Raw genomic sequence first — 24,156 nt, forward strand, 5'->3', positions numbered from 1 at the left:
AGAGACGTCAAAGCCTTCTCTGCCCGGAGCGTACAGAGCCAGCCGCTCCCCGTGGAGCTTTTCAGCAAATGTTCAGGAGTAAGATGAGTACCGCAATCACGGCAGAGGGGACCTGCACATGGGAGACACATTCGCAGCCTTACGGATGAACAAGTTTCCATGGGAAAAATCCATTTTGGTGCTTCGCTGCAAACTCCGCATTCGCGCTGGGAAGCAGCACATCAGGCAACGTAACTCAGGAGAGGTCCATACCCACCCTGGGTTTGCAGACCCCCTTGCAGCCCCAGTTAATATTTTTCCTCCTGGACAATCACGAGGCTGCTGGGTTTAGACCCCAATGTGTCTTACTCTGGTCCTTGTAAGCTTCTGAGCTGAGCAGGCGCCCGCACAGTATCATTATGGGATGTTTGCTGTGTTCGGAGCACAGATATTTCTGCTGCTCACTGCTGGAAATGGGACATTGGACTCCAGCTGTTTTCAGCCTTGTTGGTCGATGTTGGCCTTCAGTTACTATATCTTAAAATATGTTTTCATAGATCTTTGACTATTTAGTTCTCTTGAAATTCTTAGTGAGGATTTTGCAAGAAATCATAAGACTGCTCTTTTCTTAAGGTAACACAAGAAATGGCTAGATTAACTCGCAGTGGTAAAACAGCTGGACACATTTCTCATGCTGATTTTCCTTTGTTTTTGAGATCTCTTTAGACTTTAAACTCTGGCCTCCAAAACCTTGGGCTTTCTCTTTTTCTGTGTCTCTATAAATTTCTCTCTGAACTGCTCCCTCAGCTAAAAAAGATCTCCTCTGTTGGAAGGCATGCCCTTCTTCTCCCAGTGCTGCCCAAGCATCCTTGTCCTGGGGGTTTTGTGACTTCCTAAGATCCCAGAGTAGCACCTGGTTTCTTTGACCAACATCTGAGGTAATTCCAAGCTTTTGAACCTTGGCAATTCCCAGACTACAAATGATCAGACTGAGGTTACGATAGTTATCTCTGGTCTGTTCTGTAAAGAAACGAGATCGTGCCATCTTTCGTTCATGCTTCCTTCTTTCCAGTGAGTTTAATCTCTTTTTTGACCAAATCTTTCAAAATGACAAACATCTCGGAGATAACATGTTTCCCATTTTATTTCCACCAGCACAGCGGAGAGGACAAACCCAAACCAGTATCACCAGTAGCAGGAAGGCAAGTGGAGCTCAGCTACTGCCTGCCCTGGCCGGTGGGTCAGTGCAGGGGTTACGGGTCTGTCTGCACCCAGAAATAACCCTGGCAAACACTCCTGTGACGGGAGCACGTAGGGGTAGGAGCGGAAACCAGTAAGAACCCAGGTTTGGCTTGTCACATTATCCGTGGGACAAGTTTGTTGTTCTCCGGGGAGAAGATCCAGCCAGGCTGCAATAACGTCTGCGTGCGGTGGATGCTTCCTGCCTTGTCAGCAGAAGGATTAGGGGGTTAGATGTCAAGATTCAGGGAGTTCATAAAATCCATGCTAGTTCCTAAACTCTCCCTGCAGAGACTTCTCAAATCAGCTCGGTCCATCCCTGCTGCGCCAAACACCGAGGAGGACTCCTGACTTGACTGCAACCTCAACAAACCACCTCACAGCAAAAGGTGGGCATCCTATCCAACCTGTAAGATAGAATTTTTTACAGATACCTTGGAGTCACAGACAACAAAATCCTCGTTAATGTGGGATGTGCAAGAAAAATCTCTTCTGCGACTCTGAGAAACTTTGAACTGGTCTTGATATGGATCTTAGTCTTTAAACCAGGTTAAGTGAGATTGTTCAAGTCTCCTTTAGGAGCTGAGAAAAGAACAAAATAACTTAGTGCTGAAGCATAAGTAGAACCATATCAATGAGGAACAGATCTTGAAATTAATAAAGGACTTCTAATTTCAAGAGGTAATGAAGATCAGACTGTGACAATTGAGACAGCTCTCAGCAGGGAAAACTTTCTAGCGTTATTGCTGTCATTTGCCAGGCGATATGACAGAAGAGAAGCTGCATTTGCCTTGGTTTATAATTGACTCCAACACCTTCAAATTTTGTGGCTACCCATTTTCAGCCCTTTTCACGGGAATCATGGGTGAACTTGTGCAGGTCTCTGCCACTTATGGGAGAACTGCAGAAGTTCACAACAAAATACCGTTATACGTACACTCTGTTACAGCCTTTTTTCTGAGTGGATCCAGACACAAGAATGGATTAGACTCCCTCTCATCCTGAGATTTGGCAAAGATGCCAATGACAATTTGACCAGCCTAGCTTTTGTCAATGGTCAAGGTTTGTAAATAGGGTAGAGATAATCCATATGAGTTGTTTGGGAACTTTCTTCCTTCTCTGTGTGAAAGCAAATTATCTGTGATTCTCCACGGAATCATTTCCATGATTCCTTGAAGATTTGATGAATCAGAGCTGTGGATAATCCACAGAAAAATTATGTTATTTACTGTATAGCCTTCATTATCGGAGATGACTCCTCACTCAGAAGAGCGGAGAACAAAACCTCCATTCAGGCTCTTCTCTCTTCATCCTATTAATCATCCCAAACTGGAGAGTCCATCTTAGGGATCCATCACCTTCCCACCTCTCCATGGCTTCTCAAGTCTCAGCGCACGCCTGCTCTGTAGATACAGACGTGGTAGCACACGGACAGACGTGTCCCCAACAGCACTTTGGTCTAACCAGCTCAGGTGCCAGAAGCAACACCGATGATGGGCAGGTGTTGAGGGATCTGTATTTCATGGTTTGTTTTTCTTGTTAAGTTGAATTTTTTATTTGTGACTGTCACTTTATGCTTTTTTTTGGGGGGGGGAGAAGGCTGCCTGTGGAGTCTGCTTGAGGATCCTGTTTCTCGCTTTCATTGCTGACATTGCCATGTAGTGGTTAGACTCGACCGTTTTGCTTTCTTTTCTCCAGCTTCACTCTTCCTTGCCCATTTCATCTTAGCATGTGGCAGACCAACATGAGCCTCTGAGGATGGAAACGTAGTAAAGCTAGTGGTCAGGGCTGGATGGGTACAGCCCATCTCTGGCCTCTTCAGGGGCAGTCAGCTCGTACCCACCTCCGTTTTGGTCAGTAATGCTCATAGATGTCTCCAACTTGCAAAGCATGTATCCCAAAGTTAACTCTGGACCTCAGCGGGTCAGGGTGGGAGCGAACAAGTTCATTACTGGCTGGTGTCTTTGAAGGGCATCAGGAGGTGACCTCCCATCGCTCCCTGAGTGAGTCTGCCCCCCTGCACACTTACACCCCCCAGACAGATCAGGAAAAAGAACCTCAAATAGCTCATCTCTGCCTAGGGCAGAAGTCATGGCGTATCGGTCAATGCCTCCTTTAACCCTTTGGCTTATTTTGGAGGGCTGCAGCTTTTCCTTGGCTCTTTTCCCAGAGCACACAAGCTCGCGTGGCACCTCTCCTCCCGACCCCACTGGGGTGGTATCCTGCAGCCCTTTTCTGGGACAGTCATGTTTCTGCATGTGACGGAGGGATGAATGGGCCTTTCTGTTCTGCTGGAGACAAAGGGCAGCTCCAGCCCCCTTCGGAGACCCCCAGGAAAACAGCCTTCTTCTTGTACAGTCAACTAGTGTCCTTGAAACACAAGTCAGTTAAGGGTCACTTAAATCATCAGAATGAAGAAACTACTTCTGAATTAAGTTAACTACGGTACCATCCAGCAGCAACCAGCAAGCATCGTGCAGGCAAGCAACAGCTTCACGGGATCCATTTTGCACAGACTGCCCTTCCATTTTAAAGATGACATGTCAGGTATAATTAATTTGGCTTTCTGCTGCCATTTGTGCTTAACTGATTGCCATGCAAGCAGCACAGAAGGTGGCTTGGCAAGATTGGCTAGTCCTCTGCATGGCAAGCTCAGAGGAGCCATAGCTCAGGAATACACTGACTCCTCGTTGATGTATTAGGTGAGAAGGAGACCGATACTTTGTCTTCACACTGCCTTTAAGCCAGGTCGCTTGATCTGCAGCTTGGAGCTAAGATTTCATTTGGAAATCAGACATACTCTCAAGCCCTTGTGGGAGCACCTGGATGACATCCTGCTAAAGACCATCATCCATCTGTTAGTGTCTCCTGCTAATGCTTCAATCATCTTTGTTGAGAAGACAGGCAGATCTGTGTTGAAATGAAATACCACAGCCTTATCATATCACAAGAAAGAGCACATAGCTTTTGCTTTTAACTTAGCGAGCTGCTGGAAGGATGCGCTCTGAAAACTTACCTCTGCAGGTAAACTTTAATGGCTTCTACAATGTAATTTCTATGCAAGAAGCTAATCTTGTGTGGAAAAAACACATTTTTGCACTAAGTGTAGCTGTCTCCAGTACCTGATTCATCTCTTTGCTTTGTCCAGTGCTCATCCTCTTACATCCCTTCGTTCTTCTTAGCGTAGGCTTTGGATCACCTAGTGGGCCATCTCCCTCAACAGCTCTCTGCTCTTTCCTATTCCTACCCAACCTATTCCTGTCCATATGATACTCGAATACTACAAGAGAAAGGGCTAATAGGTAAAACCTAAGAGGCACGCATTTCTTCGCTCATAGCAAAGATCTTCTGAATGAGCCTAACCAAAAGACTGCTACTGTGATGGAAGAGGTCAGCCCAAGACGAAGTGAATGGCAACCAAGTTTGGGGACTGTCTTTGACCAGTAACTTCAGGTCCAGCATTCCCCGTTTGAGACACTCATAGGAAGTAGTTCTCCTGGGCTCTGTGCTAAAATGGAGTTTGTTCCTGCCCTTTGATCTGCAGCCCTTCTGCTCATCTTGGAGTAAGTCATCCCAGTGCATGGCTTTACTTGGGAGCTAACTTTTAACTGTTTAAAGCTGCAACACCAAAGTAAAGCTGAGTCCCATGATATTTTGTCACAGCAAGAAATCAGCTTACTGGTGCAATCAGCATATCTCTGTGGTCTGGAGAGAGGCACAGATTAGGGCATCCATCCCTCATAGCTTTGCCAACTGTGGGAAGATGTTGATGGCTTTCTAGTCAAAGCCACCAGAACAGCAGTCCTTAAAGCATTGATAAACAAAAATAATCACTTCTGCTTCAAGCCTGGATCACTGGATTTTACCTGCAGATAAATAAGTTTGGACCTGTCCCACAAAGAGTCAGTTGTGTTCTGTTTTTTGCGTGTGATCATATGAGAGGAACCAGATCGTACAGGTGTGGTCATACAGCAGAGAAATATCTGGAAGAATCACTCAAGAGGTTCATCTTACACCCCCCTAACGTATGGACCCATACATACTCATTCACCCCCCTGCAAAATGAATGCAGCTGTTTACCCTGACCTGTATTCAGGCCTGGGCTGGAACTGGCTGTCAGGACCCTGAGGGCACTAATTGGTCTTAATGGCCCTGAGCAGCCTCATCTGAGACCTCCCGCCCACCCATGGGCCCTGGAGCCCTGTGTCAGTTCAGCTACAGGAGTCCTCCTCTCCAGCCTATACATCTGCTCCTATGCACCCAGCACGATGAAAAGTTATGGTGCTCATGGGAGGCAATATAATTCAGTCAACATCGCTTTGAGCCTGACTGTAATTAATCCTGCTAATTAGCCAGGGAGATGTATCTGCTTTCCCCCCCTCCCCATATCTCCCAGGGTATGAATCTGCATTACCCCAAATGCAGGGAGCTTGCTGTAGGAAGCAACGTGCAGAAGAGCAGGGATGCCTGGGAGGAGAGGATATTGATGCAGACATCAGGTACAGCAGCTCTCCTCTGGGACCTGCGCAGGAAAACTCGGAGACAGTCCCTCAGGGATTCAAACAGGTAAACCATTCTGGAGAGGAGACTGCTGGGGAGCTGCATGAACAAATCCTTTGGGAATATGCTTCTCTAGGGATGTGGGTGGGTAAATGCTCAGTGTATTTTTGCGTAGTGATCCTCCAGGAAGGCTTGGGTTTAGTTTTTTAATTCTGAGGCACTGGGAATGCTGATGTCAAAAGCTCAGAAACTGACTCCTGAACTGACATCTTCACTGGTGTTATTTTAAAAAAAAAAAAAAAAGTGCCTGCATTTCTAGTTGTACTCCTTACGTCTTGCTGCCAGCGTTTGGAGGAACAGGATTGTTTAAAGCACGGGGGGTGCCGGGACTCTTCCTTCCCGTTGGAGGAGGGGATGTCTCAGAAAGCATCTCTGCATTGCAAAGCCAGATCGCTGCTGTTCCCACGAGCCCATGCTGACCCTGCACTTGATGGATTTTTTTTTTTTTTTTTTTTTTTTTTTCCCTCGTAACTCTCTTATCAGCTGGGGCTAACTGAAGTCAAGCTGGCTGGGGATGACAGGGCGTTTGCAGCTCTGACTTCGGAGGCATGGGGAGTTTCATGACAGCAGTCACAAATAGAAAGGGATGCTTGCCAGCTTCTTCTCTTTGAAGGTTGTCCATTGTGTCCTAGTGTCAAGTCTGAGGGTGCATGTGTGTATGTGACTTCCTGCTTCACATTTCATAAATTGGAGCTTGCAGCGAGCAGAAGCCTCTTGTCATCTTCAGATTCCTTAGAATTCAGACAGCAAACCATCGCAGTTCAGGGTAACTGTACTCCTCATGGGTGGAGGGAGCCGTTAAGGAAGCCCCAGAAACTGTGGACATCTCTGTACTCCAAAGATGTTGCTGAAACTGGTGTGATGGGAGGATGTTGACTCTGACCTTGATGGAAAGAGGACTTGTTTCTCCAGAAACCCCACAAATCTCAAGACTTTTCCAGAGACAGAGGGGAAGCATCTACCAGGCATTAGACTGGTGTTCAAGCCAGCCTGGCATTGCCAGTGAGATGCAAAGGGCTGAGCAGTATCCAGCCTTCAGTGCTGCCTTGCAGGGAGAATAGTATCCTCTGTGTACTCCATCTACTAGGTGTTTTCTGTCAGACCCTTTTGAAGATTTGGGTTAACTTTGTTTTTTCTGATTTATTCCCCTGCCCCTTGTTTTGTTTTTTATCAAAATTGGAAACCTCTGTGGAAGTGTTTCGGGTCTGGTGACAATGCTCCTCTCGTCCCCGTTGGGGTTTGTGGTCTGCAGCGAGAGCAAATCCAGCAGCCTTGTGCATGCAGCACTCCTGGAAAGCGGAGCACCCAACTTCAAGTCCTTTGCCAAGCTTGGGCCCGGGGTTTGGAATGGCACCTTCCTGTGGTGAGCGTGGCTCTCTGCTCGACTTAGTATTTAGTCATCTATATAAAGAGGAAATGTGGTGGTGAGAGGATGGGAAACGCCTGTTTGAAACAGCCTGGGGGTCAGGCACCCCCAGAGCTGGGGGACCGGGGTCCAGATCTTTGGTCAGACTTGGGACAGTGGCTTGTTTGCCTGGTGTGCGTAGCAGGCAGTGAGCAACCGGGGCTCGGGACACTTGTTCTTCAGCTGGCTGAGTTGTCATTGTGGCTCTGATGTTCTTACAAAACAACACACAATAAAACAGCGGGCTGAGCCCAGTGCAGGGGCACAGGCAAAGGGTGTTTAGTTCAGAAAAGTCTGTGGAAAACAGACAAAACTCACAGTATTGAAGAAGAGGAAACATCCCCTGACATCCCATAACAAGAAATCCTGAGGTCTTGTCAAGGCTGATAGCGGAGCCCTGGAACTGAATGGAGGCTACTGTGCAAATTTGTTCTCTAAAGCAGCTTTGGTCTATGTCAGGCTGGGCTGGGACATGGGTGGCACCCAACCGAACAAAAGCACAAGGCAGGAAAAAAAAACAAACCCTATAACTATGATAGTTGTAACCTATCAATAAAAGTAAATAGGGGTAATTCTCCTCCCTGGGAAAGTGTGGGGAAACTTCCAGCTTATTCTGGGTGTGATTGTTTCAGGATAAAAACTATCCATAAGGCTGGTCTGCCTTAATGCGTTCAGAAAGTAGCCCATGGCAGCATCTTCTCTGGGTACCCCCAAAAGTTTAGTCCCCTGTTGGGTTTGACTTTGGGATGAGTAGAACTGAAGAGAGCTGTGAAATACTCTGCCAGATGACATAGCACATTTTACCAAGGTTTAAAAAAAAAACAAAAAAAAAAAAAAAAATTGGCTGTAGATGGATGTAAAGGAGTGTTTTGGGTCCTCCTGGTGAAGCTGTACCAATCTGCAAGTGCAGTCCCACCCTTCAGGACCACAAGGGCAGGATTGCTGCTGTCAAAATGGGAGGTGACCCCAAGCATGGGTGCTGCACTACCAGAAGAATGTCCCTCTTCACCCAGGGCTCTGCTGCAGCTCCCAGATCCAGGAGGTCCCCGCTCTCCTGGACAGATGTGGAACTGTGCTTCCCTTAGAGGTTCATAGGTTGGTCCGTAGCTGATCTGGTGGATGGTTTGGAAATGTGAGTGTGGCACGGGCAGTGTTTGAGCCCCAGCTTCTGAGCTCTTCCAGGCTAGCCAGGTGTGCTGCTGGGGCGGGCACGTGGCTTTGCAGTGTGGGACAAACAGGAGATGGTGCTGACTGTGCAGGTGTGAGCTGATATTATATGATAACATATACTAGAGGATTCATTTTTTCACCTGGATTTTGTACGTCACGAGGTGTGTTTCCTTGAGCTGTTTTGGGAAGATCTCATATGAACTTCCATAGAAGGCACTGATGCTATTAGCTAACAAGCCTGATTAAAGGTAGGCTACTGCATCTGGCAGCAGAGCCAAGACGTAAATATTGTATTAATTTCCCTTTACCAGCTCTTTGACTGAATTCTGAATGTTGTTGGCTTTAAAACTAACAATATCATAGGGCTTCACAGAGCTGAGCAAACTCAGCCCTGTGTAATGGCTACAGCCTTTAAAATATCCTTTGCGTATTTATGTGGCAACTTTATTAATTTGATAGAAAATGAAAATGGATTTGGGTTTTTGTTTAATGTCTGAATGTTGCTTATTATCTTCATGTGTTTTTGAGGAGCTGCTTCTTTCAGATTGAGACCTGGAAGCTGTGAATTTTTTCACTTCAGGAACAACCTTCCTGGGGTATTACAAGTGAGATAAATTAAAGTAAATCCTGGCACTGTCAGTACAGGCATAGATCCAGCCACTTCATATAAAGCCCACAGAGAATCTGGGGAGATCACTAGATCCTCCTGTGATCTTGCCAACGTGGGAATGGGACATTGGCTGATCAGCTGGTGGAAATCCTCGTTGACTTTGGCAGGACAACACAGCAGAGGAGCAACCACAGCCGCAGTACCCAGAAGCTCAGTGATAACTTTTCTGGACTATTTCCCAGTCTTTCCTACCTTCCATTCCCTCACTCTGCTTAACAAGCTTCTGAGAAAAGTTTGGACAAATGGGTTATTGCTCCTGAAATAACTGCAGATAATTATATAAAGATTAATGGCCTCTTCTTGAAGAATCACCAATGCAGGCTTCATCTTCAAGTACCGATGACCTTTCCAGGAAATGGGAATGAGGAAACGCAGTGGGAGATGGATTGGGTAAACAAAATGTAATTTAGACTCTTTAAAATTACGGGGAGAGCAAGACTGATGCAATTCCCCACGTTCAATCCGTACCACCACGCCCCCCCGCCACGCTGCAGTTTGCAGACAGCGTTAGCTGGCTGTTTACCAGAGATAAAGTCAGAAAGGGTGAAGTGCAAAATGCCTCAAAGGCAGCGGAAAAAATGTATCTGGAGTAAGAGAAGGTGGAGTAAAACACAAGTGTGTATGACCTCTGACAGAGGATGCTTTCTTCCTATAGTCTGAGCTTTGGTCACCCCTGGGGAAAGTGAGTAAAAGCCAAAGATGCAGCGAGGAACTCAAGACCTGCTTCACTTCAGGCTTTGTTGATAACTGATAACTTGGTAGACAGTTCAGGGACGAGCTGCGAATAACCAGAATTTAATGTAGGTGGTGGCTAACTTACAACTGGCCTGTTCCAGCACCTACTGGCTTCAAATTTTGAAAACTGGACCCTGCTAAAGAAAAAACAGGTTCACAAATGCCATCAAAGAAAATTAAGAAGTCCCAACTGCCAAAAGAGGATCTGACCCTTTTATTAAGAGGTCTGCAGTGACATGGAGGAGGGTTTGTATAATAACCAGCTGAGTTTTATTGCTCGGGAGTCTTGTGAGGGGTTCGTGCCACCGGCTGAATCGTGGTACGATGGCGAGAGCCTTGCAGGTAGGCAGCTCCACACCATGGTGTGTGATGGTCTTCTCTGGGCCAGGCACTGGGTTCTTGAAATTAATGTCCCCAAAACAGTTTGAGAAAGAAAAGAGTTGTCATGAACCTTCTCCTCCCTGTTAGTAATTATCTTGCTGGTGCAAGGTAATCTTGAAGGAAGAGGTAGCAAATGCATTTAGTGCACATGCACAAAGCTAGCTTTATAAATTAACTGTCAGCTAGAAATCCATTCATCTGCAGAAGTAAACATCCCATTTAAATGCCCCAAGGTTGTCTTCATGCCAACAGCAGGTAGCACTCCTCAGTTCCATTCCTGAACTTAATGCCACTAACCTCCAAGTCCCTTTGGAAACCCTGGTCACTATCCTAAATGTCCCACTCATGTTTATGAATGTCTGTTCCAACCAGAGCAGCCAACTTGTCCTTGCTAGCTTCATGCTGGAGGGGATGTGCTAAGAGAGGCAACGCAAAACTTGCCCCCAGAGCCAAGGGTGAGTCAAGTGACATGGGCATATGGAGGGGCATAGAGAAGGTCTTCATCCTGCTGGAGTGGAGCTGGGATAATACTAAAGGGGGAAGGGGGGAAAAAAAAAATTACAAAAAAAGGAGTTGCCTTGTAAATCAAGGATGGCCTGGAGACAAAACCCAGTCACGTGTTTTAGGACTGACTGGTTTCATGTGAGGCTCCTCAATAGTGTGTCTGTGCGGAGGAGACACTGGCCCTCTGTGGAGGGCTGCACGTCCCAGCAGAGCTGCTGGGTCACAAGCAGCGCATGTGACTGGAGACTGTTACCCCAGTGTGGGCCCCACCATGGCCAATCCATCTCCATGGTGGAGGTAAGGACAGCGTGTGTGGGGACATCCTGTCTCGGGAAGCCTCTCCCTGCTCCGTTAACTCCCACAAGCAGGAGAGTTAGCGAGGGAAGGGAAATGTTGGGTTGTTTTGGGGGGTTTTTTTGGAGGGCTTCATGTAAAAAATACTCCCAATATCCCATCTTAGGCTTATAAAATGTTTTCTGGGGAGCTTTGTGGGCACAGGAGCTGTGCAACGTGGTTCTTGCTGCTATGGGCTGATGGGGAGAAGGCTTTTCTTGTGGACACTTCTCATTTGTCACCCACAAATCTCCTTTGGGATTTACAATAGGACAGCAGCATATGGGCAGTAGTTGATGCCCTCCGTTTACCTGCTAAACATATGATGATGGGAGGTTCCTTTATGCTGAGATGTCTCTCCACTAATGAATGCACCATGGACTCTGAAAATACTTTGCTAGCAGGTGTTGACAGCCTCTGGAAGGAAGGACCTGGTTCAGATGGCTGGGACACCACGAGACTCTCACCACCCATCTGAAGCAGATCAAAGATGGGAGAAGGAAAGAGCACCAACAGAGAGCAGATGAAGTGTAAGTCAAGTGGAAGAAAGGTGTCTTGGTGCTATGATAAAAAGCTATAGGAGAAAAGAACTTCCTACACTGAGGCAGGGACTTTATCACAGTAAGGACCTGGACCTTTCCAGACTCTCTTCTGTCTCCTTCACTGTAGATAACCATCAATCTTCTCTGATCTTCCTCACCTGCTCTTCCTCACCTGCTCTTCCTCACATGTAAGAAATCTTATGCAACAGGAAATCCCAGAAAGCATCTAGTCCATCACCCACACACAATTGTCTGTCTTGTTCTTACAGCCCACTGTGCTGAAGATGTCCTGCCATCCAGAAGGTGCATCCAAATGCTTCACAAGACTTTTCATTCAAAGTTTTTTTTTCCTATGGCAGGGTGAAAACTTGGGCAAGTACTTTGTCTCTCCTGGAGAAGATGTCTCCCAGAGTAAGAGCCTGCCTCCAGTCAATGGAGGCAGGATGAAGTCTTTGAAGATCTCAGAGGGAGATACTCTCTGCATAAGATTAGGCGAAAGTCAGTGTTAGAGGAACGGAATCCTGCAGCCAGGTGCTTGTTCCCCATCCTGTGCAGTTTGGTACACCTAACGTGTTGTCCCAGTCACGGAAGCGGTGTCAATACCCACTGAGTAATCCTCCCCAGGTGGTGGATTAGTCAGAGCTTCCATATCATGACTCCTTGGGATGTGCCTGCTATTCCTGTATGTCCCACAGATATATTTGTCGTTAGCATCACCTGTTTCTAGGTAACTAAGTCAAGGTCCTAGCCCTGCTTGCTAATTAATGGGAGCTCTGAATCTCCTGGCACTGAATTGGCCACAGTTGACTGCCACAGAGACTTCAAGAGTCCCACAGACTCTTGAAAGCTGACAGACCAACAATTTCAGCTGTGTAGAATAAGGTGGTGGGAATGCCTTCCTCCCAACAACCCACCTACCCCCCAGCTCGAGGGGATGCTGCCCTAGCTGTGCCTGGCACATGCAGGGTGCAGAGTACAGGGATCTCGCTGGTGGAGGGCTGAGATGAGCCCCCCAGCGCTTTCCACTTGGGGTAGTGAAAGCGAGAGTAGAATGACAAGTTAAAATAAACCCCAGGAACCTAATTCACCCTCCTAACCTTTGACGGGACAGTGGCATTGCTCAGAGGGTAAACTGGGTCCTGCCTGTTTATTTTAAGCTGAAAGCCAAAATGATCGTGCTAGTTACTTAAAAGAAAAGTTTGTTTCTGTGCTCTGCTAATTAACAGCCTCTGAGAGGCACCCAGAACGTATCTCTGGGACCCAGAGTGTTGCAAAAACACAGAAAGGTTAATTGAAGGCAATGGGAAAACAAGAATCCCAGCTTTAACCTTCTTGGTCTGCCCTTGTTATGCTAACAGCATGGTGCAGGCAGATTTAATGACTCCTCATTACCCTGCTACCTAATTAACCTTCTGCCCTGAAACACAGACACTCTAAAAAAGAACCTCCCTGCCCAGGAACCTCTTCTGCCAGCAGCCCCCAGGGTTAAAGCAGACATCTCCAGTGCTGCCAGGCTCAAATCCCTGTGTGGCTTCCAGATGATTCCCATTAAGCAGAGAAGAAGGATAGTGGTTGGTGTCTCTCTCTATTGGGACGGCTTCATGGCAGCTCGCGGTGTTGTCTGTAGGACAATCTGCCCATTGTCCCTGGTGCTGAGATGGGAGTGGTGTGGCCCCCAGGGAGAGAGCTGGCACCAGGCTGCCACTGGAACTGGCAAAACTGCAGCTTGTGATGGTAAGGATGCTCATGCCAGAGGAAAGGGTTGGATGAGGATTTTCCAGGCTTTTCCTGGATCAGATTTAGTTTTCCCTTCTTACCCCAAATGGTGCTTGCAGGTGAAGTCAAGGAGGAAGGTGGGGCATTGGGTTTGTGAGCATCAGATGGTCCAGCTCAAGCTCTTGGGGATCAAACCTATAGCCACAACTGTTCTGGGTATAATCTAACTTGCACGCCCCATGAGATGAACCGTTGTCAGTTCCTCAGACATCAGCATGATGTTAACTGTGCCCACAAATATAATCCAATCTGTAATTAATCTGTAATCAGAAATTCCAGCTCCAAGGTGAGGTGGTTGTTCCACAGGGTGATTTCCATGGAGTGACATTGCAGTCAGAGAGGTCTCTGGTATCTGTTTTCCCGTGACAGTGAAGGTGACAATAACCACAAGCAGACTGCGTGGGCATTGCAAATTGTGGGCAAGGTGTGGAGACCCACAGTTCCCAGAGAGCCGCTGGGACCTGACATTGCTTGGTGGGGTCTGGTGCTGCCTCTGAGGGAGGAAGGCTATGTCACCTGTGAGAAAGCTGAGCCACCAAACATGAGACCACTCAGTGTCTTTTTGACTTTCATTACAGCAATTATAGATGGTTTTTCATGGTATCCTGGTCTGGGACAAGTCAATGACTGCTAAGTGTGGACAGAGAGCATATGACACTGTGACCATAGTCTCCAGCAGGACTATCGAACACCTTGGTTCACATCAGCTCTCCTTCTACGAGCAGCTAGGCAGCCATGAGAACTTTGGGACAGAATATGGGCAGTGGAGAGATAATGAGCAGGAACATCTCAGTGGGCCACAGCCACGCGATGGGAGAAAAATGCAGAAGCCAGAACTCAAGTGAGATAATGTCACCCCAAGCCCTGCTTGAAAGTGCAATGGTCTGCAAGGCTTATCTCAGCCTTATTGGCAGTACATGAGTGTCTTCTTTTGATGTGTCAATGAACCGGAGAGAAGAAAGGACTCTTTGGAATTCGTTCTCCAGAATATTTGCCCAGAGTTGAACTACTTTCCAAGCTGCCGGTTTGCTCATATCCTGCCTGTCTGCATGGAGAGATATGGGGTCATTGGCATCGACTGACCTGACTGCTGTAAGTCCAAGTGTCTGTATGGTATGTTTGTGTGCGTGTTGGACTGGGACAGAGCCCACACACAGGGTGCGTGAGAAGGGTGGTGCAACAAACTCCTTGTGCCTTTCTTCTCTCTCCCTTCCTGGAAAGTATTGATGTTGTTGCTACCAAACAATGAGAAAATGACTCCCAGGGCCAACTGCTTGGGGTGGTGGCAATGGCAACAAACTAAAGGGGTCCTGGCCCCATATACCTCTGCGTCCTTCCCCTGTACTCTGGTGGCAGGAGAGGACACTGGCAGAAATGTGCAGGACAGTATGGCTTCTGATGATGCTTTTTTGGTGTCCTGACATGGCTCGGCTGTCTTTCACACCCAGTCAGCTACGAGTGGTTGGCCTTTCTTCTCATGGCTATATCTCTCTAACACGTGGCTGTGATACCGAGGGATCAGGAGGTGCTGTACGGGGAGCACAGGTCTGTGTTGCTCTGTTCTCAGTGTGACCCTTCATGCCTGGATGTCTTCTGGAAATAGTGGAGTCTTTCTGTCCTCAGCTCCGCAGCTGATGGTTCCCTGGAGGGCTGCCCACCATAGCTGCCTTTGAGGGGATGGAGGACCGTGTCCACCTGATGGTTGGAGGTTGCTGGTAAGGACTTGTTGGTGAACACCGTGCTAGGTTGAAATCCTTTGACTGGGGCTTCTCTCAAAGCTCATCTGCAAAGGCTAACCACAGCCTCATTACGACTCAAAAGCTGCTTGTCTATCCTACGAAACCACAGCGTGTCTTAGCCAAGCAAGGATGCTGCAGGAGTTTCTAACAGCCATCTGGCTTTGTCTTTTGGGAAGGTGGGTGTAGGGTCCATCCCAAACATGCTGAACAATCACACATCCACAGGGTTTTCTATGCAAATTGTGCCCATTTTTTTTTTCCCTTCTATTAGGCAGTGTGGATTTTTCTTGTACTCCCATCAAGGAGAGACATCTGAGTCCTGACTGCAATTCAATATGCAGCTTAGATGTGGACCTTGCTGTGGAGATGGTCTAGCTGTACTGATCAGGCCGTGCGACTTCTCAGGGCTGGGGAAAAAACTCTCTGGCACCAACGTGTTATTGTATGTGTCTATAACCTTTGTTAGCACTTGTGGCAGCCAGGACTAGGAATGAGGGGGTCTTGAGGGGGTCTTTAGATCGTCTCTGTGGACGAGGCAGTCGGGAGTCTTCTACACCTGCCAGTGGCTGCTGCTCTGAGGTGACAGAGCTGCACGGGGTCACCTGCTTGGGGATGGTGAGAAGCTGAGACTGGCTGCTGCTGTTGCCTGGTGTTGTCTGCACCACCTTGGGCACCTCTGCTGAGGGACCACCAAGGAGCTGGCAAAGACCCCTTATACCTCTGTCCTTGGCAGGGCAGTGAGGCCAGGACACAGGGCTGAAGATGGTGCCTTCTAGCCCCAGTCTCAAGCTGAAGAAGAGTAGGTCTGGAGGATTTGCAGGGACTGATGGGGTCCCTGAGGGACCAGCTGCTGTGCCAGGAGTACCCAGTGCTCAGCCAAAGTGGAGTACATGGGAAGACTCCTCCTCTCCCTTTCCCATGAAGCTGGAAGACCTGCTCTGTGACTGCCATGGTGGGAACGGGAGTGACGGCCGTGTGAGGAGCCCTTCCCTCCCCCTCAGTAAGTGGGATGCTGCCGGAGCTATTTTGAGACCATTGCTGCTTGTTTTGGCCCTGACTTGACTGCCTTGGTCATCACCTCACTCAGGTAGTTATTTTTGGTCTTGCCAGGAATTGACTTCCTGAAGGGCAAAATGATGTAGGAGGGAAAGGAGACTTGACTTTGTGTTTCTGAGCCCAGAAAAGATCGCTGGGTGCTTCTTGGCTTTTCCCAGGGACAGTGGTGACAAGGAGCATGGGTAGGAGGAGGTGGAGAGATGGTGTCCTTGCCCTGTGAGGCATTGACGCAGCAGGAACGCAGTCTCAGTCGCTGGTGACCACTTCAGTCCCTTGGTTGGGGAAAATGGGCTGAACTTGGGCTGCTGGGGCTCCCTTGAAGCCCCGGCCGTAGGGCTTGCTCATTCCTGGTGCCCTCAAATGATGCTTGTCTGCTTCCTACTTGTGCTGGCACCAGGGCTTAAAGAAAGGGATCTGGGGTGTGACAAGGGTGAAACCCCAGAGCCTTCTGGTGTGGAGGGGTGAGGAAACAGCTAGCTCATCACTGTGGGATTTCTCAGGAGGAAAAATGAGGTCAGGTAGCTTCATTTTTGCCACGTGGCTCTTGTCCTCCTGCCTATACTTGTCACATGTGAGACCCCAAGCATATGGAGCCATGGTTGAGTAGGCAGAGCTCACTAAGCTCCATGTCTTAGTACTGGTGTTGCCAATGCCCTTTCTGTCCTGGTCTGATAACTGGTCCTTCAGACCAGTGTCCCTTTGTGGTGGAGAATGCTGCCCTTGCGTGGAGTCTGGGTGGTGACAACCCATCTCCAGCCTCTACTGCGCCTCAAAGAGCCACCTCCAGCAGCGGGTGAATTCACCCCTCTGGTGATCTGCCCTCTTGTCTGCTGAGGCAAGATCTCTGTGAGCTGTTGGGCAGTGTCCCAGGAACACAAAAGTATCTGAGCAGTGAGCACTTCCCCCATGGAGTTACCTTTTAGCATCCTTGAGGGGCAGGGCTGATAGAGGGGGAAAAACCCAGCTGCTAATTCCACAGTTAATCACAGATACTAATGAATATCTGCCTTCTTGATCAGACCTTGTGGCTGGAGAGGGCTGGAGGGCAGCGGTGCTGTGGTACGGCAAATCCACAGCCCTGTGTGCAGGTGGAAGGGGAGGTTGTTCTTCGGAGCTACTGTGATGTGCTGAGCCTGCAGCTCTCCAGGACAGCGGGAGATGTAATAACTTACTGAAAGCCAGGAGGAAATGGGTGGACTTCAGGGGAAAATCAGTTTGGGTTGAGACAGGACACAGTCGTTTTTCCCAAGTTATGGGGCTAGAAGGCAAAAATTAAGTCACTGTGGTTTGGTTGGCAACACGACTAAACCTGAAGGCTTTAAAAAATCTTTTGGTACACATCAGTGTTTGACCACCTTACAGCTGGCAAAGTTCATCCCTTGCTCTCCTTAACTATCCCAAATGAGTCCAAGAAAGACTGGGAAGGAACAGCCCTTTCCAGAGGTACCCGTCACCCGGACTCTGGCTGTTGGCGTGCAGGTAGCAGCACCGGCTTCACAGGGCTCTGCTCCTTCCTCAGCAGAGGAGCTGAGGCAGATGGACAGATCTCCTGGGCTTTCCTTCTGGCCCCAGATGATGATGGCTGCTCTAAGAAACCCCTTACACCTCCTGGGAAACATCCAAGAGTTATAAAACCTGAAGGTATCATTCCTCCTATTGTATGGAGCTGTCAAGAGATGGAAATGGACATGAATGTTAACACATCATTTCCAGGAATACAGTCAGTGTTTGTAGGCTTTTAATTTTATTTCTTCAATGGTGTTTCCAATGGTGACCCCTTAACAGGAGTGATAGCGAGATAAAAGCATCCATCTCTGGACTGAAGGGCTGTCCAAGGAAGGGTTAGAGATATTGCACAGCTGCCTCGCAGGGACAGGTGTCTAGGCTGGTCTGAAAGCCATGTTTGCAAACAACAGGAGTGGTATTGTGGGTCAGAGGCAGAGTGAGTCCCCGTGGGATGGCAAAGCTCTCCCCATGGGCTGCCCTGTAGCCTGGGCTGTTTCTGGTGCTCAGCTCCTTGGTGAGGAAACCTTCCTTGGCCAAGCATGTGGAGGTGAGCACAGCTGGGCATCTCCTCTGGGCACCCTGGCTGATCTCACCACAACTCCCTCCAGCATTACCAGGGTGGAGCAACTGGGCCTCTGAGTTACAAACCCAAACGGTAGCTTGGAGTAAGTACGGTGGGAGGCTCCGCCTTGCACCAGCGCTGATTGCCAGGACCCTGCCCCTGGTCCCCAGCCCAGAGGGAGAAGGTCTGCAATCCTGTGTGCTCCCAAAGCACCGTGAGCCAACACAACCCTTCCAGCCTGAGCCTTCAGCTGCCTGTGTCTGGCAGGACCCTGCCTGCACTCCAGCCTCAGGGCAAGGGGCTGGTGTTGGCCAGAAGATGGTGCTGGTAGGAAAGTGATTGAAGACCTTGCTGCACTCCTGACGGTAGAGGAGAGTTTAGATTATTTTTCGGCCCCCCCCCCCCCCCCCAAGAAACACTGTAAAAATAACTCAGCATGTTTAATGGTCCCCGATCCACCATGCATGGCTCAGAGTTATTTATTGCATCCAGGAGGTTACTGAGAGCTAAACTGCAGTAACTCGAGACCTGTGAGGCGAAGGCTGCTTCTGGGCAGAGGATTCTCTGGGCAACTAATGGAAGCATAACCCTGATTGATAATGGTTTTAGGCTTATTTATTTTTCCCCAGGATCCTTCTCATAACATCTTCCTGAATGGTTGGGTCAGGCCAGGCTGCCCTACAGTGGGGTAACTCTGGGGGTTCCCCCAAAAAGTAGCAAATGGTAGAGGGGACACCCCATCCTGGGGAAGGTCTTGTTCGGGGTGGAGGTGTCCCTCTTGCGAAAGCTGTAAAAATGCAGGAATTGTTTCTTTCTGCTGCAGCTTTGGGCTGCACTGCCCTTCTGGGAGCAAGTCACCCCTGCAATGGGCTGCGGAGCCTCACCAGCATCTCTGGTCCCTCCAGGTGCTGCCGCTCGTGCTGTGGCTGTTCCCATTTTCCTGCCCACGCTGTCTGGCAGCGCCTGCAGGGATCCCAACTCCTGGTGCAGGGAACAACCTGCCCCTGTGCCAGGGGAAGAAGCAGAGAAGCCATCAACTATCACAGCGCAGGCTTCTTTCCTCTCCCATCTATGCACCTACGTGGGCTTGCCAGGAGCCTGAGCTGGTGGCAACGTCCTATGGCCTTGGGCTGCTGGGACTGAGCCGTGTGGTGCTGCTGACATTTGGAGATGCACTCCTGAAAGTTGCTTGGGATGAGAACAGCACCCTTTCCTGCACTTCCCTACCAGATGCCAGCGCACAGCCCTTAACCCTGCTGTAGATGGGACATGTTTCTCACTGTCAAAGTCCTTGCAAGATCCAAACAGTTGTATTTATAGCGATGAGCAGAGGTCTGCTTTAGTCTGAGTACTGTGTTGCGCTCTCATCCTCAGCCTGCTCATGGCATTTACGTGAATATCTAGCGGCCCCTACCAAAAGCAGAGATTGCTGCATGCTGAGAGCTGCTGCACAGGAGCTGATTTCTCTGCTGGGTCTATTATTCCAGTCTTCCAAGCTAGGACAATTTAAATAAGAGATTTCCAGAAAGTTAGGAGTGAGACTTTCAGTGTGCTGGAATCCCACTACCAGGAGGAAGCTGCTTTAGCATCGTGCTCAAGCGCTAACCGGGAATGAAGGAGCCTCTATCTGTGAGTGTGGTGGTGGATCAGGGACTTGGCACTGAGCAAATTGCTTCTGCCTCCTGGTGGGTACAGAAGCTTTTCCCTTTCCCCAAGGAAAAAGGAGGCAGCTGAAGTGGTGGAAGCACCCTCTGTCCCTCATGCCCTGGGGACTCCTGTGCACATCTCAGGTGTGCTTGGTGCTGGGGCTCAGATCTGCCTTGGAGACATTGCTTTGGGGCTCTACCCCCCAACCCGCAAAGCGGAACAGCAATGCTCTGTTCCTGCACCACCCGAAAGGCTTGCACGCGATATGGCAGAGGGAGCCCGGATCTCTAGGGCTGGAAGGTGTTGCTCTAACCCCAGCAAGTGAGAGGGGCACCAGTGCACGTGCTGGGTGCTCATGTGAAAGGACCCTTCCAGTGATGCCTGTCCCTTGGCATCCCTCCCTTCAGGTGAGGCTACTGGGGACCCTGCAGCAGGACCGGAGCTGAACCCAGCTTGTGTGATCTGGACTTGCTGCAGTAACAGCCTGGCAGTGACCACAGCTTGATCCTGGAGGTGGAAGGATGAGAGCTGAGCCAAATCTGGTTTGTATTCCCTGCACATCCAAGAACCCCAAGTCACAGAAGGGCAAAGGGCTTCCCCCCAGCCCGAGTAATGCCAGCGCTGGGGACTCTGCCCTTTGAATGGTTGGGTGCAGCGCACTAAGGGGGTCTGACCCTTCTGGAAGGGTGTTATGGGGTGGGAGGGGAGCGGGCTGGAATTTATTCTGAGCTCATCAGAGAATTAAATCATTAGCCTCCAGGATGAGGATTTATGGTTATGGCTCTCAAAGCTCACAGTACACGTCAGGTGAGTGGATGGGAGCTGGTTCCAGGTGCTGTGCCGCATCAAGGGGATGAGAGGGTAGAGAGATTGTCCTTACGTGTGTCTCGGGGGCAGGGGCTCCTACAGGACCATTGTCCCTTCTGGAGGGGGGGATACTCAGTTTGGACATCCTTTCAACTGCAAACTGTCTCCACTGGGATCCCTGGGCCTATTATAGACTGATTAAATATTAAAACAATTCATTTTGTACTTAAACTGTTCCGAAGGCTCCTGCTGATGATGACTTTGAAGTCTGCAGCGAAAGGGTTTGCTCTCGTTTTCTCCTTCTCCCCCCTCCATCCCCACCTTTCCCCAGGCAGGAAGGGGAGGGTGAGCCTTGGCCAGGTCTGGCTCTCCCAGCGTCAGGGGCTGTGGTCTTGCTAGTGATGGTGGAGGGTGTTTTGTTCTGTGTGGTGGAGCTTGCTGGAGCAGGAGGAAAGCCATGGTTGCTGGCAGCAGGGGCCAGGAGAGCCCTTGGAGGGAGCAAACCGTTTGCTCTGGGTGTGAAACCACCCCATGCATCGTTTGATATCCTCAGGACCTGAACCTGTAGCATCCTAGATCTGGTGCAAAGCCTCTCTTGGCCTTGGGGACCCTGAGCCACATGGCATCCTGCCCCCCAGGTTTGTGGGATGCTGTGGGTGGTAGCATGCACGCTGCACGGAGTAACGCCCAAAGTGCATGGCAAGGGAGGCGTAGAGGCAGCTTGGGAGGGCAGGATGGTGTGTTGTGAGTCTCTTCCACCATTATTTTTTTTTTTGTCCACCACCAAAAATACCTGGCTCTGCACCAAAGGAACTGGGGATGGAGACGTGTGAGAGGCACGCAACCATCAGGGTGTCCATGACAGTCCCTCCAAGGGAAGGAGTTGACCAATTCGGGTGAGCTCAGGGATTGTCCCTTTCTGTGGTGAGCTCTGTCTGGAGCCAGCCTGGCCTGTGGCCGTTTCTCCTCACCATCCATCATGTCTCAGCAGCGAGGTTTCTGTGCAGGCTCTGTCACCCTGGGCATCACCTGGAAAAAGCAAGAGGAGCTGGACCCAAGCCCAGGTCTTGGCATCTCAGACAACCCCACGCCCTGTGCCTCAGCATCTCCTGCTGCAGGAAGGAGGGGACAACTCCTGGGAGATGAGGGCTTGCTCGTGGTCTGCTGGGGGCAGAACCCGGGGAAGGATGCTTGACCACCTGGAGGGCTCAGGGCTTAAATTTCAAGCTGCACCCTGCCTGTTTGTCCACCTGGTCCCAGCTCAGGAGCCAGATCACAGAAGTGCAGGAGGACCTGAACCTCCTCTGTCTGCTGCAGATGAAGGAAAAGGTGAGTGGGAAATATTTTTGTCTCCTCAGCTGGATCCGGCTTCCTTCCCCTTTTCCTCCCCCTTCTCCAGCCCCATCTTTTACATCTGTTGTACGTGAAATCCAGCAAACTCTCAGCAGAGCTCATTACTCACGGCCCATTGCTCTGAAGAGGGCCGAAAGGTCCTGCACGTAATGATTTGGAGGTGATTTGTATTTAAGACGCTTGGCTTTCAGATGCTGGCAGGGGGAGGGGAAATTAAATAATTGAAAGCTAGTGGGGAAGGGAAGGAGAGTGAGCCCCGGACAGAGGGAGAGGACAAGGGCTTCTCATGATCCAGAAATGTTTTGGCTCACCTGCATCAGTTGCACAGATGCAGATTTAAGCCATAAGACTCGTGGAAAAATCTTCCTTATGTCCACGCAGGATCAGAGCCCCAGGGGTGGGCTGAGGTGGACGTGCCAAGAGGCTTCTCCAGGGATGGCTGATGCTCAGCATGGCTGACCACTGAGGGCAAAAGGTCTATCCCAGGTGGGACAGGGGGTCTTCTGCCCTCTGGCCCTAATGTCTTGATGGGACGTGATGGTCACACCAGACTCCCCCTTCCTCTGCCTCTTGCTGCCTCCCCTAGCTCTCTGCTGCTGGCACGATTTAAGCAGTAAAGTCAATTTTTCAGCCCTGGTCCAAATTATTGGGAAATCTTGCTGGCAGCACCATGCAGCTGGTAAATTCCCGTGCAGCTGGTAAATTCCCCTGCAGCGGCTGTCGACAAAGCAAAGGGGTGAGAAAGGCTGGAGGCTGCAGTGCTGTCTGTGAGCCTGTGCAGCACAGGCTTGGTGGCCCAGAGCCGTGTGAGGAGCACGGCTTGCTGATGAAAATTAGCAGTAAGAGCCTCAAAGAGTGTTTCTCAAGGTCTCAAAGCAAAAGGAGACCCCACGGGGGCAATCCCTGTTTGGTGGGTGGGGAAACTGAGGCACAAAGGGTAGAAATTAATGGCCTGGAAAAAGGGCAGGTGGTCTCAATGTTACTTGCCTGAAAGTTCAGCAAACTGGGATGCAGAACTTAGGCTTGGTCTAAACCAATGTTGTCCTGCTCTCATATGCCAAAGCTCCTTTCAGCCTACTTCCTTCTCCCTTTTTTTTTTTTTCTTGACCAAATTGCCAAAAAAATCTACCAGTGTCATCTGGTTCTACCTAAAAATAAGTGCAACCGAGCGCTGCAGGTATGTGGCAGGAAACAAGGCTCCTGCTGATTGTTCACGCTCCTCTTTCTCTACCTGGATGCCAGACCCCAGGTCCCACCAGCGATGCTGGGCGTTAGCAAGGTTTGGCACCAGCCTTTGGCTTCTGGAAACCAGTCTATGCACACAGAGTCCCTTCTGCGCTTGAACTCAAAGCTTTATTTCCAAAGCCTGGTTTTAACCTTGACCCAGACTTGTGCCTTGCTGCAAATGCATGGGGGGAACCTGTTCCCCAGCCCGGGGAAACCCTCAGATACCGATATCCTTCCCGGGGCCCTAACGAGCTCCCAGCGTCTTGCAGTCCCTGGAGACATGCAGATGGCCCATTAGACAGTGCATTAGGGCTGGGCCGGAGACTTTTATTCAGACTGGTCAGCCTGAGATCTAAGAATCAGGTCAGATTAGGCTGCCTGATCCGAAGCTAACGAGTTGGGCGATGGCTGGGGGAATGAAAGTCAAAAATCAATAGCCTGGGAAGACCTGATGCTTTTCCACGTGCCGTTCGTGTATTTACCGACTCTGTGCAGAGAGCGGGGAAGTTTTAGGAGCCTCCCCTAAAGTCTGGTGATTAACCCTTGTGTTTTCTCTCCCAGGGTGCGGGTGCGATTCACGCAGCGTGCATCTTCCCAGAGCGTCGCATTTTCTCCCGGAAAGGCATGCTGTGGAGGTATGTGCCTGGCTCTCATGTAAATAGGTAAGTCTAAGAAAAATAGTTTTTCTTGATCACTAGATTAAGCTCAAACAGGAATGAAGCTCCCGTTGTCCCAAAATTTCCTTCTAGGTGAAAGTGACTGGGAGGGCAAAGGGCTGGGGAAGGTAACAACTCCCTGATGCTGAAGGCGCTGGTATTCAGCCACAGCACCCAAATACTTTTCCTTCAAGGCTCTTGGGGAAAACCTTTTTCTATTGATTTTTGGGGTGAGGACAAACAGCACTTTTGTTCTCCCTACCCCCTGCTCCGCTCTAAATCGCGTCTGTGGCTGGAGCCGGCTCTGCA

At 49.6% G+C, this 24,156-nt stretch overlaps 1 long non-coding RNA gene across 3 annotated transcripts; it reads left to right on the forward strand.

Moving 5' to 3' along the window:
* Positions 1-6,156: 6,156 nt before the first annotated feature.
* LOC142603399 (uncharacterized) lies at positions 6,157-22,654 on the forward strand. Of its 3 annotated transcripts, none has more exons than XR_012837330.1 (4): positions 6,157-11,597; positions 11,878-13,252; positions 13,873-14,386; positions 21,422-22,654. It is a non-coding gene; the product is annotated as an uncharacterized LOC142603399 (long non-coding RNA). The 3 variants fall into 3 exon arrangements; XR_012837329.1 differs by having other exon boundaries at positions 6,157-10,940; positions 11,381-13,252; XR_012837328.1 differs by having other exon boundaries at positions 6,157-13,252.
* The last annotated feature ends 1,502 nt before the right edge of the window (positions 22,655-24,156 follow it).

Source organism: Balearica regulorum, chromosome 11 (genome assembly GCF_011004875.1).
Source record: "Balearica regulorum gibbericeps isolate bBalReg1 chromosome 11, bBalReg1.pri, whole genome shotgun sequence".
Taxonomy (NCBI): Eukaryota; Metazoa; Chordata; class Aves; order Gruiformes; family Gruidae; genus Balearica; species Balearica regulorum.